Consider the following 16425-nt stretch of genomic DNA (forward strand, 5'->3'; position numbering starts at 1 on the left):
CACCTTAGATCGGGAGATACTAAATGGTTAGAGAACATCAAACAAACTCTGGAAGAGTACCATGATGCAGCAGACTGCGAGGTTAAACATTTGGGTAAATAGGTGACTGCGCGAACATATGGAGAGGGTGAACGTCAGGGTGACAAAGCAGGAGACTAGTACCATCATAGAAATTAAAGACGGGGACAGTAATCTAGTGCACGATGCGGTTGAGATTGCTGGGAGATTTGCCGAGTATTATGTGGATCTTTATAGGTCTCGGATAATACAAGTTGACAAAACAACCGAGGATTACCTAGCTCACATTCATATGACATGGCTGATGGATTCGCACTGAGAATACCTTATGGCCTCTCTGGACCCTAGAGAAATCCATGTAGCATTAAAAACAATGAGAGCGGAGTCTGCAGTCTGCACCTGGCGTTGATGGCTTAACAGATGCTTTCTATAAAGCCTATCAAGAACTTCTTTTTCCTCACTTAGTTATTCTATTTGAGGAGATGGAAGCAAATCAAATAATGCACCTGTCGATGTGGAAGGCCATGATTGTCACTTTACTGAAGCCGGGGAAACCTCTCAACAAGTGCTCTTCCTACCGGCCCCTCTCCCTCTTGAACGAAGATACAAAAATATTTGATAAAATTCTGGCCAACCGATTAGCACCTTTGGTCCTGTAAGTGGTTGGAGCGGAACAGGCAGGTTTCGTCTCCAGCCGCAATCTAACTTACAACCTTAAAACTGTCTTTGGTGCTATTCAAACTATAAACCCAGAAATCAAAGCCGCCACAATTTTTTTCGACACTGAGAAAGTGTTTGATTTGGTAGAATGGTCATTTATGGAGGAGGTATTGCGACACGTAGGATTGGGAGAGATTTTTATCCAATTAGTACAGGTGCTATATAAGGACCCGGTTGCTCAAATTAGACTAAGGAATAAAGTCATGTTGAAATTCTCCATTTCTCGAGGCACCCGTCAAGGTTGCCCACTTGTTCCTACAGCTGTAAGCCTTAATAACAGAATCCCTCTTGTGTGTCTTGAGGGAATATCATGTACATAGGGGAGTGAGATTCCCAGGCTGTCAATTGATAGCATCTGCTTACGCAGATGACATGCCTATGTCTATCCAGGAACCTGAGAGACACCTTACCCCTGTTCCAGAGGAAGTGGTCCTCTTTGGACAACTGTCTGGCCTTAAGATTAATTGTACCAAATACTTAATTTTTCCACTAATGCTGGTTACAGGCCCGGTGACTTACCCCTACAGTGGACTGCAGAGGCGGTCCGATATTTAGGAATTGAAGTTCATACGGACCCTGCTATTGTACTCATGGATAATTATGGTAAGGATTTAAGTAGACTGGAGGATGACATAACTAGATGGATCAGGCTCCCGCTTTCATTGATGGGTAGAATTTCACTAATGAAAGGTTCCTATTTCTTTTTTAAAATATACCCATGCTACTCCTAACACATATGTTTGGCACTATAAGGTCGCTTTTAAGGAAGCGTGGGCTGGGAAACAACCCAGGGTTAAGTGGGAGACATACTCCATGGGGGGTCTCAATGCCTTGGATCTAGAATTGTACTATAGGACAGCCCAATGCGTGCATGCTTATGCCTGGATACATGGCCCGCAGTCTCTTCCTTATTTATATATAAAGAAAGTAGCAGCAGTCTCAAACACTCTCCCTCAGGTAATTTTTAAAGCTCCAGTAAGAAAATACAGCACTTTGGACCCCCTCAATGCTACTGTTCATGCCTGGTGGAATTTACTAGATAGGCAAACGGGTGCCTTGCTGTACTCGCCGTTGACCCCGTTGGAGTGGTGCACCTGGCTATCGACAGGTAGAGAAAGGGAAGTCTCGTCAGATTTACAGAAGATAGAACTTACGACGGTTGGAGATTTGTTCCAAGATGGGGTGTTACACAGCTGGGAAGGATATTCATGCGGAGGTGCATGCAAACTCTACACTAGACCAATATCAGTACTGTAGAGTGAGGCACACTTTACTAGACTTACTGGGCGAAGATCTTCAAGAACCAACAGAGGTTTCAGCGCTTTCTCATATTATTTGATCCCCCTCTTCTCCTAAATTGGTTTCTAGCGTCTACAGTCTCCTGCAAGACTACAAACGGTCATCGCCACTGAAGGCGCGGCTAGACTGGCAAAAAGATCTAGGTCGCACAATCAATGACGACGGTTGGAGCTGCTGTTGTAAGATGACTATATAGGAAAAACAATGGTTCCTGTGGAATAATATACTATGAGGTTATGATACATAAGCACAATCGCGATATAGAGGGTGTAGATAATGGCAGAGCGTGAAGGAACCACTAACACCGATTACAGTGTAGTATATTTTATGGATTTTTTAAACAACAAAGTTAGGAGTAAACATTATACATCAAAACAACATTTGTGCATAGTGTCCCAAGCGACAAAGGGAACCTAAACCTAAGTGACAATGTGAATATTAAATACAAGGTTTCCACAGTTTGTACAAGTCAACCATTATCATAATAATTCAATGTGAACAGCAGCTATATACAGTGATATGTGCTGGGGAAATGGTTCGCTTCTTCTGTATGTCGACGGCGTTTCGACCCTCAAAACAATGTGGGGTCTCTTCAGGACTATTGATGAAGGGACATCTAAATGGGATTGAAATAAAAAGAGAGCATAAGGCCCATATACCAGCACAAATGCTAAAAACAGGAAAAATAAATAGAATAAGGCCGTTGGTTAAAAGGTGCCTGAATATATGGTTGCGCATCCTTGTGAAAAGGATGTTCCACACGTGAAGAAAAGAGAAAAAAGGTTTACTCGCATGAGAACCCGTCCGGGTACTGTGATTGTGAGAAAAGAAGTAAAGATGAATGATGCAATTACTGATAGTTGGACAATGCGCTATGTATAATCAATTCCAAGTTTCACCGAGGTTCTTACCTCAGTGTGAGGACAGGCTGTCAATCCAATGTGGTATGTAGGTGGGCCAGAGGGGCTCAATTAATTATACGCCACAGCGTAGCGTTGTATAATCCCTTTGTGGATTAACAGTGACAATGCACTGAGATTATTTCTGAAAATTAAAAATAATGAAGGGGTCAGATTACTGAATTAAGGGCTGAGAGCAAGGGCTCAGCAGCCTGGATGCGCCAATTCTTACCTCGGTAGAAGAATGGAAAAGCGGGACAGCGCGCCGCGTGTAGATTCAGAAAAAGCAGCGTTCGTCAGCTTGATCAGGTACAATGACAGAGATTCTCATCCAGAGAGGATTGTTATATACAGAGTTTCCCGCTCTTTTTGCCAAGGGAAACCGACAGACCTAACTAGGGAAAACCGCTGCACCGAGCAATCCGGCGCTCCGTTTCCATGATCGGTAAAGTGTGAAAAAAGACCTCAGTGGGAGGTGAAGAGATAGAATGTGTGGCACAAAGGTGGGGCTGTTGCGCTAATGACAGTGGTGAATTCTCTGTAAAGGCATTAAATAGGGAAGAGCAGATAAAATTACATATACACTTTATATATGTACAAAATTCGAATTTCACCGGTGTTTATAATATGGAAACTCGCATGCTGGGCACTTCATTGAGTGTGGACCTTGTATAAGGGCAGACATTTCACAATTGTAATTCTTCGTTAGTGAACTAGGCAGGTTTCATTGAATGGCAGGCACTGCCTCATCCAATTTAAATCTATTGGATAAATACACTCTTTTATGGCCAAAGCTGTTGACCTTATATTCAGACATCTGAATGAAGTAAGTAGGAGTTTGGATCCCACAGGGGAGAACTCCTGGCAGCACCAGTTGGCATGTGCAGGTGGTTTCTTCCAATGCTGGCAGAAGTGCCAATTCTGAGACATACCTGCATACCTCAACTGTTGTCTGATCTCACCCACTTTGAAGAGACCAGATTTTAGCCTTGCTAAGTTGCTTCTCGAATTGAATGATATTGTGAGCCCCGGATAAGGTTGTATTTCATTCGTATGGAGACCGGAAAGTGGTGATGGGCTTTCTAAAAGAGCGTGAAATCTGGCCTAAAGCAATGGAACTTGAAATATGCCGGTTTTACTTGGATCTTGAACTGGCTGTTTGTGAGAGAGAGTTTCCATGCTTCTGACATCTTTAAACATCACTCACCCTTGTCAAGCTGGGAAGCTGAGATTGAACCCATGTTTTCTGATTTCATATTGTTCAGTTCAGCCACTAGATGTGCATCTTTTTATCTCTCCTATTTGTACATCTAAGGTTAATGCTTTCTTTGTCTTTAATACTTTATGTATGTCATTAGAGCGTGGGCGGCCAGCAGAAGACACATGAAAGCTCAGCTTGTTTTGGGCTTGAGAATCCAAGAGGACCATAAGCTGAGCTGCAACCAGGTGGCTTTAGCAGCTCAGTGTCATTGACTGAGATTTCAGATTGGAGATAGACTGACTAATTAAGATGCAACTGAACACTGTTCAGTCGCATTACTATACTTTACAATGGGAGCATGTATTCCTGTCGAAATGCATGCTCCTGTTGTAAAACAGAAGGCGCAGTTCATCCCTGCAGAGATCAACTGGGAGGGGTACCATAGATGCCCCCTCGGCCTCAAACAGGAGGCCATACACCAATGGGGGCCCTGCTGGTGGCCCCAATGTTGATTTCCGACAGCCTTTCTGTGTCAGAAAGGCCGGCACAGAAAGGCTTCCGAAACCTGAAATCGTAATCCCAAGGGCGGAAAGAGCTACACTTGGGATTACTGAAAGCATTCTAACTGGCGGATAGGCTCTCTGAGCCTGTAAGAAGGCAGTCGGAATGACCACTCAAATTCTTTTCTGACCGCCTCTATTGTAATGAGGCTGGAAGAAAGGAATCTGACTGGCAAATTATGATACCGCTGGAAAGGCTCCAACCGATGGTCGGAGCCTTTTCCGTCAGCATCATAATCAGGCCCATAGTTGTGGCACTCCTGGGATGGAGAGAAGAATCCTATCATCATTTAAGACTTTTGGAAAGAGGTCTTAAATAATGAGCAAGACAGAAGTTTCATTTTTGTTAGTGGCTGTTGGGACAGTTAGCACAGTTAACAAAGAGAACACTTGAATGAAATTGGGGAGCATTTTCATGAAAGGGTCTGAGGTAAGGTACGATGTACGCAGCTAAGTTTAATGTAACTTGGGATAAGCGCTACCTCTTTCGGGATCCAAAGAGAACTGGAAGTCTACACTTCTTAACTGCAGAGAACTTTGGAGGGTGAAAGAGGGAAAAGTTAAACATGAAAACATGTGATCAATGGTCGGTGGTCATGGATGTCTGAAGGACACAAAACAAGCCATTGTAACTTCTAGGCCACCAAGATAATCAAGTGGATTTCTCAGGGGATCTAAGCAGTTGCAGCCTAGAATATGAAGTGAACTCCACATGGAACAACATAAAGTAATAGTCTGTCATTTTAGATTGGAATAGGTTTTTCTCATTACCCTTGTTGATTTTTTGTTGTTGAGGAAAATGTAATAAAAAAATAAATATCCTCCAGCTCTCTAACTGACACTACTGTTGAATATGGCTCTTTGTGAGGGGTGCATATAAGGCAAAGGTATATATCTCATTAGCCCACTATTCTTAGCCATTAGCATACCAACAATAATACAAAAAACTTTTTAAAAAATTGTTTTAATATATTTTCCAATATCAAAATTAACTTCCTGACCAAAATAGTCCAGAATGTTTTTAATTTTCCCCCTAATTTACAGATAGTGTGGGTCCCATCAGTGCTATTGCACGTATTTACATTTATTTGAAGAATTATGTGTCATGAGAATTCCCATAGAAGCCCATGTTCTGACGTCAAAATGGGCTTCTATTGGAATTCTCCATGGCATATTATCAAGCCCATTATCGCCGCTTTAGCGGCGGTTTTCTGCCGCTAAAGCAGCGATAATCTTAACGCCGTGCTTGATAATATGCCCCTATGTTTTCTAGTAGCTTCAGAGTTGCTGCTTTAATTTCCATAAAAGAAAAGTTGTTTGTGGGCCTCATTCTAGTTTTCTTTTTAGGTCGAGCCTAGGCACCGTGCATGTGCTGTATGCAAAACCTGTTGTTATTTCTTCTATCGGCTTTTCGCATGCCCATGTATTGCCATTTGTTCAATGTTTTGCCATTTTGAAATACAGGGTATTTATTTGAGCATTGGGTCTGGTTCTCCCGCCTTTTCATACTTGGGTCACGCCCAGGCGATTTCACTTATTGTTTGCTTGCGTTGGCCACCCCTTTACGTCCATGGTTCCTTCTGGTCATCCTGATCTGCCTTTTTATTTTGTAGGCTATGAACATCGTTTTAGGCTTTCATGCCATTTCACGGAGCAATGCTCTATTCGGCATCTGCAAAGTGGTATTTTTTGTCCGGTAGCTGTTGAGCTACGTCAATAGCTCTAACTCAAAACAGAATTAGAGTCCTATTGCATTTGTAATGCTTGTTTTTTAAATGCTTAGGATTTTCTGTTTAGTCTATTTCAGTTCTTGCAGGTACAGATGCCAGAAGCACGTTCTTTCATTTAAAACCCTGCTGGTAGTGCACAATTGGTTGTGAGTGCAAAAGCGGGTTACTTGTGAGAAAAGTGCAGAACTAAAACTTGTGAAAAGAGTAAATCTAGTGTTAGTGAACTTTGATTCAATTTTTTAATGTGAAAATGTACATACAAAAACCCCACCATAAATTGTATTCTCAATGATGAATTTTATGGTCACTTTTTGCTCCAGATCTTGTTGTTATGAGAGATATGCTGTTTAAATCATACTAAAGGTATGATGCCTGGCCACCAACCATATTGGGTGGTTGACACATCCTCTCTTAGTAGCCATACCAAAGACATCAAATTTTACAATAAATTGTTGAGTGAATTGAAAATGACAATCAGCTTCTAGACAGGCATAGGTAATCAAATAGCCCTCTCAACTAGTGGTAATGTGTGATGTTCATTGTACTAATCAGAACTTATGAAAGATCTGAAACTGTAGAAGAATGAGTAAAACCTATGTGACTAGCGTAACAGTTGTGAAACCTATGACAATAAATGGTCTGATTACGAGTTTGGCGGACGGGTCACTCCATCACAAACATGAAGGATATCCTGTTCTCTGTATTACGAGTACCATTATATTGCTTTGGATATATTGGAACTCATAATACGGCTGACGGGATATCCGTCACGTTTGTGATGGAGCGACCCGTCCGCCAAACTTGTAATCAGGCCCAAAGTTTCTTTGTAGCTAAACATTGTCTTAAGGGTTATTCGTTAGTATACTTGGAGAATAGCTCTCATATAGATCTCCGCATTTACCAATAATGTTCCCTTTTGTCTTTCAGCGAGGCTGTTGGAAGCTCAACTCCATTTCAACGTCAGAAACTGCAGGAAATGAGAACTTTTTGAGAGTGTTAGAGCACATACCAAGCACACACTGACACGAACACACCACTCCATGTTCCATATCCCTGCACCATTTTGTTGTGTAGTCATTCCTTCAAGTACAGCTGTGCCACTAGGAGTACCTAGCCTGGTAGTACCCAAACACGCTCCTTGGAAAGGCTCTGCATATGATGGCACTGCATGTATGTGTTTGGTCATACCGTAGTGGCGTCGTAAGAACCGTAATCCATTAACGGCATCGATCTTGCTGTGCATGTAGTGACTGGAGGGCATAACTGGCCTTTCGTCACAGTTGATAAATGTTGCACACAGTTATATAGAACGGTATACATACAGAGATATATACATTCATATGAATATATATTTAAAAATCATGTTGGAATAAATCTTTTTGTAATGGCTTTACAGAGGTTTTAACCGTATCACCAGACCCATCTACCCGAAAAAGACCCACGATGCACCATGAAGATACTTGAACAAACGAATGTCGTAATATTGTTGTGCTTCGATGGGAACTGATATTTCTGATGTTAGACCAGAGTTTGGATCTAACGCTCTGTTGTACGCCTAGTGCTTCAGCTTTGTCTAGTGCATTTTGCATCTGAACGTATGTATTAGCGTTACTAAACTGTGTTGTAGCTTAGTGTAAGGGCAGTTTAATATGGTGTCTTTTTATCATTCAACTATGGAAACTAATCGAAGTTGTGCGGTAACACAGCCTTTTGTCCTTTTCTTGTTTTTGTGTTTTTTTGTTTCACTTGAATCTTACTGGCAACAACCAAATAACACTGTAAAACCAATGCGGAAGCGCGCATAGGAAGTAGCTTGGAAGACGGGTGGGAGGGAGGGCTGTAGAAAGTAATGATAAAAAGTGAAAAAAAAATCTTTATAATTGAAATAACTATTATGAATTTGTTTTGTTATCGCCTCCGTCTAGCATGCCAATGAGAATGCTTTGATATTGTGACCATTTGTGATATACGTATTAATAAATTGAACCATGACATCTCAGACTCACTGTGAATTTTTTAGGTTGCAACAATTAGCCCTCCATATGAAAAGTAGGTTGTATGTTGTGGGAAGGGTAGCTATGTAGCTATGTAAAATCTTATTAGTCAGTTTCTCTTGCTCTTTGAAGCACTAAGCCGTAGAGTCTATTTTCAAACATTTAGAGAGCATACATTTGTCATGCCTTCTCACTGACCAGTAGTGGCATTGAGAATTAGCACAGTCCTTGGGACACACATGACAAACAACCTTGCTGTGTACCCCACCCCATTAACCCCTTTCTATCACGTCCACAACACTTGCTCTACCTTTTCTACATATAAACGAAGTGTGCCCTGCTGTTTTGTGGCTGTATACTTTTTTTTCTTTGTGATTGGGACTTTCAAGAGGCTTTCATTAATAACTGTAGGCTCGGCCCCTGCAGGTAAGAGCGGTGGGGTGAGGGGCATCAACATTCGACGACGAGGGAAACTTAAATTAAAAAAAAAGAAACCCATGGTTTTGTTTTTCAAAGTCTGTTTCTCTCTTCGTCGTATGTCGACTCCCCGACCACCCTTCCCACTGCTCTTACCTGCACAGGCCGCGCCTGAATACCTGAACAGTCAGACTATGTGTTCATTTTTTTTTTTTTATATTTCTTTTTATTGAACAGTTCGACAAAAGCTCATCAACGTAGTTACAAGCAGGCTACTTCGTCTATCACAGAGACCATGTACATTATATAAAATAAATCACAATTATTACATGAATTAGTTCAAGGGGTACCAAGAGTGTCCAAGTCCACCTGATTGCTTGGCGGGAGACAGATGTCCCCTCTATGGCTGTTCCATGCAACCCATACCTTAATCCATTTCCCGGGACATCCTCTAGCTATAAAGACTGACTTTTCTCTGTACATGCACCAGTCTAGATCTTCCTTCCACTTCCCCAATTGGGGCGGTTGACTAGCCCCCCACTGCTGTGCAATGTTGCGTTTCGCGATCATGTATGCAAGAGTAGCCCATTGCGTGATGTATGTATTGAGATCTGTAGGCTCCCAGACATTTAATATGCATCTTCGAGCTTCCGGCTGTAAATCCACCCCCAGTACAGATCTCAGTGTGCAGTGAATGTCCATCCAGTACCGTTCTATCTGTTGACAGTTCCACAGGATGTGAATGAACGTTCCCAGTTCCCCACACCACTTTCCGCCCATCCCATTCGAACCAGGCCTGGACCCGTTATATAGACCCTATGCAATATTTTAAGCTGTACTAATCACAACCTGGCTTGGATTGCAACTACTCGTGGGGAGGAAATTGCCTCTTGCCAGTCTTCATCGTCAAATTCTAAACCGTCCCCGGTCCATTGCCCTCTGAGGGCCAATAATGGATCCTCCATGTTGTTAATCAATTTCCTATATATTAGGGATATGGGCTTCTCTGGAAGATGTCAGTCGAGGACTCTATCCTCCAAGGGGGAGCCTTCCGGGAGTGACGTGCCACTGGGTACATGAGTGAGTAAAGCATGTCCAATTTGAAGGTAACGGTAATGCTCGGTGTCTGCCAATTTATATTGCGCTTGTAGTGTCGGAAATGATTGTACCGTTCCTTCCCCCCAGATGTCTTTGATTCGGGAGATCCCTATAAGGTCCGATTTGTCAAACCCCTTGGAATTCCAAAGGTTTCCCAATTTCTCCAAGCTCCACAGTGGTGTGGCTAGCGTGAGTTTATTCTCCCATTGCAGGTGTTTAGTGACGGTGTGCCATACTTGAACAGCATGTGCTGTAGGTCCAGTCAGCGGGTATCTACGGGATTTAGCGTATAACGCTCTAGTATAGTCACCCCCCGGGAGCAGCCATCTGTCCATGGCATAACCGGAATCATCTGGTTGCCCTTAGATCCCGTGGTTGATTGCTGCTAGTTGAGACGCCCAGTAGTACTTCTTTAAGTCTGGCAGACTAATTCCCCCATCATACCAATTAAGGGTCAATTTGAAGAATGCTATACATGGTCTGCCCTCCCACAAAAGCTGTCTCTGGAGACTCTCAATTTCTTTAGCATAGGACGTGGGAACTGAATCCATCGTATTTTGAAGTGCATATAGAAAACGTGGGAGCTCCATCATTTTGAAAAGTACCGCCCTGCCTAGCATAGATAGAGGGAGAGATCTCCAATGCGCGACATCATTTTTGAGTCTCTGCAGGGGTGGATCCAAATTATGGGCATAACGGAGTTTCGAGTCGAAGGTCACATAGATTCGGAGGTATCGGAACCCTTCCGACGTAATCTGAATCGGACAACCACACGGTATTATAGGTGGTTCACCCTGTAGGACGAAAACCACCGATTTGAGCCAGTTCACAGTAAATCCAGAGTACCTTCCAAATATTACCAGCACATGCAGGAGGCAGATTAGTAAACCTCTAGGGTTTGTGAGGTACAATAGAACGTCATCTGCATACAAAGATATATTGTCCTCCCAATCCAGCGACCACCTCAATCCGCGAATGGATCGGTCCTGCCTGATCCAAGCCGCCAATGGCTCCACTGCCAATGCAAAGAGGAGCGGAGACAGGGGGCAGCCCTGCCGAGTGCCTCAACTGAGCTGGAAATCCGGGGATTTACGATTGTTTACCACTACCCGGGCCATCGGGTCGGCGTAGAGGTGGCGAATCCAGCCAATGTATTCCTTCCCAAAACCTAACTTGTCTAAGACCGCAAATAGATAGGGCTACTAAACCATATCAAACCCCATAGTGGCGTCTAACAATACTATAACTGCCAGCTCATGTATGGTGGATGCTCTACTCAGTATTCCATGTAGTCGACGTAGATTAAGGGCTGTCTTGCGATGTGGCATGAAACCCGACTGATCCGGATGTAGGGGTGATTACTAGGCTTCCTCTCATCCTACCTTACCCTTCTTTATCTGGTCTGCTGACCACAGAGGCAGTCCAAGTGTTTCTAGCACATCAACTACTGCACTGGGTCAAGCTTGAGGAAAAAATTGATGGGTAAGTTATCCTTTTGCTATCTTCTCAAATGTTTTTGTCTTGTATTGTGTTATATGCTAATTTGCATGGGGTGTAGGAGTTACAGTAATTAATTGTTATTGTTTGCAACTACAGGCAATAACAGCTGTTAATGACCCTTTTCACAATGATGGTCCTGAGCCACAGGTGATTGCTCATAATGAGGGGAGACTGCGTAACAGCCATTACTGCCCAGTAGGTGAGAGCATTAAGGCTACTAGCACCCCATCCAAAAAATAAGATGAGCTTCAAGAGTAGGAAGATAGCAAAGCAACGCCTCCATTCTCCCGCGTAGAAAAGCATAAAGAAACGTTTTACATTACTGTTTTTTTGGCTGATTGCTCTTCCCTCTTAGCAAATCAAAGAGAAGAACCTGGACACCCGCATGTGACCTGGACGCTTTTGAAGAGGCTGAAAGAGCGCTGTGGGAGAATAATGACCTCAAGCCCTCCGCACACTGGAGAGAGATTGAGAGCTAGCAGCTCAGAATGCTCCCTCCATGGTCCTGTAACAATAGAGATAGCCTGCTAAAGGTACATTCTGATTGGCTGGCCAGCTCTCAACGTTCCAGCCAGGGTGCTAGTCTGTGTAATGACACGCTCTGCAGACCAGGGCGCTGAGGCAGGCCGTCTGTATCTGAGCGCGCGCGGTTGGCTTGGGAGAAGGTTTATCCTTTTCACACATTTGCTGATCTCTTCTGCCACACACGGCCTTCTGTCCCTTGTCCCTTTTTCTGCTCTATTTGGCAGAGTAAGTGGATGGGAAACGTGACTGTGCCTCAGGCTTCGTCATTGCCTGTCGTTGATTCGCTGTCTCCATGTGTTGTTTATGCTGTGTGCGTATGATGTATGCTCTGTGATCATCTTAATTATTTGCCCCTCATCTAATACTTACGCTTTGTGTGGTTATGTCTTGTGTCATGAGGCCAGGCTAGTGGTAGTGATGGGGAAGGAGTCTCAGCGGCTTTGACACCCGGCGCCTGTGTTTTGGCGGGTCACAGCACCATTTGACAGTGGACTTGGTTAGACTTTTCTCTTAGACTTTTCTCTTTCTATTTTTCTGTCTGTTTCATCTTCACAGAGTTCCTTATTTCGTATTTATGACAGACTTTTGTGATATCAACAGCTAGGTTCATTTTGACGTGGTTAACCAAATTATTTTTCATGTGCCTCTTTTCTTAAATATTTAATAGTTTGGAAACACGGCAGAATTCATCAGTGATTTATTTTCCCAATTTGGTAAGTGACGATATACAGAGAAAATCAAGGAATGTTTAGCACAAATGAGGCTAGAATGTGGTTGCACCAGCAGTAATATCTGTAGCAGTCGGATTTGTAGCAGTAGTATCACAGCGAGCAGGAGCGCGCGCTGCTTTTCTCATAACAACGGGTCAGGCGGGGCGGTGTTGGGCGCCAACACTGTTTATCTGTCTTGCGGCAGCACTGTCCTCTGCGGCCTCGGATGTACAAAGGCTCGTTGATGAATTATTGAATGCGTGCGCTTGACTGACGTGCTGCTGATTGCCAGGGTACAGAATGTGCTTTCATTTTAACGCCGGGGGTGGGTTCGGGGTGGGCGCTGGCAGCCTTGGAAGTCGGTTTTACAGTAGAGGAGAATGAACCCTTAAAGGGTAGAGGGGCTACTCGAGCCTTACATTTTCAAAGAGACGAATGTCAAATATATTTAAATTAGGAACTTCCTCGGCTAAGCTACATTACTTCCATATCATTTGAACAGAGAGACAAACACCCAGAGCTGGGGGGCGGGGGTAAATTCTGATAAATATATATAGAAAACTTTACACATTTTTTAAAGGGATTTGTAACCGCTGGAACACTAGTTCATTGACTGCACCGAGAAAACATTTGTTGTGAATCCCTGTCATCCTTGGCTGTCTTCAATCCATTTTGTTTTTCTAAGCAATACTTCTTCCTGCAGATTTCTCACCTTATGAACACCTCCACTTGCCAGACTCGATCCAAATACCTTTTCCCCCAGCAATGGTTCTCCACAGTCACCAGATGATGACAGGTCACTGCACGTGGAGCTCTGTCCAACCCTGATGTGAAGACAGAGGTCTTCGTGAAGCGCTGTCTAGCACGCTGGTGTCACTTTCTGTTTTTCTGTCTCTGACTGACTTAGATCTGTAGCTCTTCTTTGGCTTCAACCAGTAAATTCCTCTATGATTTTGACAGTAACTAGGTCAAATGTAACGTTCTAATGTCTTGAGGTTCAAACCCTGTCAACAGTGTTAACAGAAGATGACTTTCGTAGGTCCCCACGACATCTGCATGTGCCAGGGCTGGTGATCACGGCACCTCCATGGTTTCAAAGGCCATCATGGAGCAAGAGACCAACTAGTCCATGGCTTGGACCATAAGGATACCACTACATGGTACCACTCCCATTCTTCATGGATGTCTACTGAAGGAGTGATCTCACATGGGATCTTACAACAGCAAATGCAGACGATTTTGTTTCTCCAAAAACTTAAATTGGAGGTTCTGGCTTCATATGACAAACCTTACCAGGTCAAGACTCTTTGGCCATAGACCATGTCCTGTAGGTACGAAGATTCAGGTGGCTCAGACAATCTCAGCTCTTAAAGTAGGCAGAAATCACTGTAGTATCCATCGAAAAAATTAGGTCATCATTTGAGGATCAGTTCCTGGAAGAGCCTCGCTCTATAACACTGACATTCGCCTGAATGGAGGAACTCTTGCCGTGGATCCTGATGCTCCTGAAATGTGTCAGCATTAAGGTTGCACTAAGAAATACGATTTGGAGGTTTATAGGATAATAATCAGGGGTGGTTCACTGCTATGGGCGGGGGGGGGGGGCCACGGCCAGCAGGCACAATTCATGCAATCTGAGCATGCACCGGCAATCTAAGATTTTCCGGGCTGACAAGCTCACAGCCCTGAGGTTTGTGACATCATCAGCCTGGCAAATCCCTTGTATTCCTTCCTGAAGGACCTCCCCCACCAATAAAGTTAGCCCCAAGCGCTGTAGGCTTCAGGTTTGGAGCAGCCATCAATCACAGTTTAGCAAGTCTCGCTGCTAATCCCACCCTACCCTGCCCTGTGACAGCCACATAAGGGCGGGTCTAAAGTTAAAAAAAAGAAGCTGCGCTAGGCTTCCTCTCAACTGAGGTAAGTGTAATGAGAACATACATAATTCTACCAAAAAAAACGACTAAAAGTGCATGCGCCTGTTTCATCTCAGCAGGCCATAGAAGTGATTAGCAGTGATTAAATGTGAAATTGTGCTATGTCTGGCTGGAATCCTGAAGTCGATATTGCTTCTTTCAACCCTAGGGGTAGAAAACCGTCTAGCATTTCGGGGAATATTTACAATAAAATGTTGGGGCGCAGTGTTACTCCAAAATTGGTAACTCTGCACTGTGGCATTTTTTAAACGCAGGGATAAGCCGTATTTACAAAAATAGTTGCCTAGCGCCAGTGCAGGCACTCTTGCACCATGTTACAAGGTTGCTTGCACTGCAGGGGCGATTGTTTATGTGCAGGAAGAAACACCTTCCTTCATATAAACAATCTTTAAAGGCGATTTGCTCTTTCTATGTGCGCTACAGAATTCAGCACAGACAGATAGAGCAAAATAAGAGGACAAATTAATAATTTCTTCTGCTAACGCCATCCTTGTAAAGATGGGGCAGCGTTAAAAAGCAATGAGTGTTGCGGCGGAACGCCCACTTCAACACCCATTGCATGAACCTTTCACGCTAAATGAAGTGTGAAAAGGGCCTTATTTACAAAGTGGCGTTAAGCCACATTAAGCGGCTCAACGCTGCTTTGTAAGTAAGGAGAAGGGGATTGCACTACCAGAACATCACTAAGGGGGCATATTTACAAGGGGATATCACCATCAGAACATCACTTTTGGTGACACTCTGGAAAGGATACTCTCTTGTTAATATGCCTCATGGTGGCATATCAGCAACACCCGGCGATAATTATCGCTCAGCGCTCTTAGCGTGAGGATAATTATCGCCGGGTAACGTGGATTTTTATCGCTGAGATAGCGTGCTATTAGCAACGCTTTTCTCCTCAGCGATAAAAATCCTAACGTGAGATTATCGCTGGAAACCAGCAGCGGTCCGTGGAGGGGGTTCCGTGGAGCAGAAAGGCGGGACGGGGGAGGGGCAGGGTGGGGTGTACTAAACACCGGAACATGGATAATTGGAGGTAAGTAAACAATTACATAAATAAAACAAATTTCGTAGCGCGCCCTGCATCTCAAAATGTGGTGCAGCGTGCACTACGAAACTCGTTTTATTTATTTAATTGTTTACTTACCTCCAATTATCCATATTCCGGTGTTTAGTACCCCCCACCCTGCCCCTCCCCCGCCCCGCCTTTCCGCCCCACGGAACTCCCTCCACGGACCGCCGCTGCTGGAAACCCAGCCATAATCTCACGTATTGTGGCGTTAGCTTGCTGATAGGGACTCACACACTTAGCCATGATATCCACCTTCCATAGGATATCATGGCTAAGTCAGCCCTGATATTTTAGATCACAAGAGCAACCCTTATGTCCCTGTGAACCAGGTAAGTACGAAGTACAGCAAACAATATTCACAAGGAACTCATTTATAAACGTTCATCTGTTAACCCCTTCAGCGCTGCGCGGATTCCCCCGCGGTGCTGAAGGGTTCTAGCGCGGGCGTGGTCATGACGGAACGGTTCCGTCATGAGCACAGCTCAACCGATGCTCATGACGGAACCGTTCCGTCATGAGCATCGAAGGGGTTAAATACAACATCAATGGTTGCTTTTGAATCAATGACACACATGAATGTCAAGAAAAATGGCCAAATAAAACTACAATAAAGCCAAATTAATAATAATCGCAGAAAGCCCACACACGACCTATTTTCTTTTAAGATATACTAAACCTCAGCCGAGGTTACTTTATTTAATATACAATGTTTGAATCACATATAAAACATCTTATATATACAAAACAC

At 43.7% G+C, this 16425-nt stretch overlaps 1 protein-coding gene across 1 annotated transcript in view; it reads left to right on the forward strand.

Annotated features, from left to right (window-relative positions):
• Positions 1 to 8421, forward strand: part of TSPAN7 (tetraspanin 7) — a 217142-nt gene extending 208721 nt beyond the window's left edge. The window contains exon 8 of the mRNA XM_085622917.1: positions 7355 to 8421. The gene's annotated coding sequence lies outside the window, so the exon portion shown is untranslated. The remainder of the gene's footprint in view (positions 1 to 7354) is intronic.
• Positions 8422 to 16425: the final 8004 nt, after the last annotated feature.

This window comes from Triturus cristatus, chromosome 8 (genome assembly GCF_964204655.1).
Source record: "Triturus cristatus chromosome 8, aTriCri1.1, whole genome shotgun sequence".
Classification (NCBI taxonomy): Eukaryota; Metazoa; Chordata; class Amphibia; order Caudata; family Salamandridae; genus Triturus; species Triturus cristatus.